This window comes from Trichechus manatus, unplaced genomic scaffold (assembly GCF_000243295.1).
Source record: "Trichechus manatus latirostris isolate Lorelei unplaced genomic scaffold, TriManLat1.0 scaffold00050, whole genome shotgun sequence".
NCBI classification, from domain to species: Eukaryota; Metazoa; Chordata; class Mammalia; order Sirenia; family Trichechidae; genus Trichechus; species Trichechus manatus.
In genome coordinates this window covers 1,532,951-1,534,167 of record NW_004443986.1, presented here as the reverse complement: position 1 = coordinate 1,534,167, position 1,217 = coordinate 1,532,951, and positions in this window count along the sequence as shown.

The following is a 1,217-nucleotide window of genomic DNA, read 5'->3' as shown; positions in this document are numbered from 1 at the left end:
GGGTTTCCAAGGAGCGGCTGGTGGATTCGAATTGCCAACCTTTTGGTTAGCAGACAAACACTTAACCACTGTGCCACCAGGGCCCCCATGGAGACAATAGTGGGAGATAAAAGCTGATGCGTAGTTGAGGAGAAATTTTTATTTGTTATAAACTTGCGTTTCCCATGCTTGAAAAAATATACAGAGTGTGCATTCCTGGAGTTGCTGGGTTTTGATAACTGCTAAAATTCCCTTGTTTGACCAAACAACTCAGTGCTTTTCATAATACTACTTGAAATATTTAAAATCCAAGTTAAAACTTGATTGGCATGTATTTTGATCACTATGTAGCTTCTCTCTTTGAAACTCTGCAGCCATGATCACTGAAAACTCATCTCAGCTTAGTGTCAAATGACATTTACACTATCCATAGTTATCAGTCATGGGCCAACACTAGAAAAAGAGCGATTCTTCCAAGTCCCTAACAGAAAATAAAATAGATGGATCTGCATTGATTTAACTTTTTGCTCTATCTTCTGGGGAAAAATCTAGCTCATAAGATTTCTGTGTAACCAGGATCTATCAGTTTTAGCCAGATGCACTTCTTGGTCTCTAGACGATATCATAATAATAGGGTAGTCTAGAGAATAATAATGCTGTAGTTGCTTTGGAGAACAAAGAGACATTGATAAATGTTTACCACTGAACTCAAAAGATACTTTGATTGGATTTAATTTGAAGATGTTCATTTTCCTGAAGGTTTGGATCTAGTGAGTAGGATTTCAAAAGCAGTCCCTTGAGATCTGTCTGTTCTCTGTATATTAAGATTAAAGAGATTTTTTTCATTTAAATCTCTATTTTTTAGAGTATATAAAATTATGAATACCAAATAATAGAGTGGGCTTTCAAAGTGATATAAGAAGTTCCATTCAGCTGCTCCTGCCCACACTCTCCCCCTAAATCCTTACCTTTCCAAACAATATTTTTTTTTTTCTGATTTAAAGTCTTTATTCCATCTCAAATTAATGAATCCAGTAAAAAATTGTAGAAGCATCTATCATTATATATACCTAATGTTAAAATTACTTCTATAATTCAATGAACTAAATTATTTTATTGCTTTTAATATAGCCTAAGCAAACCAAATCCATTGTCATCAAGTCGATTCGAACTCATAACGACCCTATAGGACAGAGTAGAACCGCCCCATGGGGTTTCCAAGGAGCGGCTGGTGGATT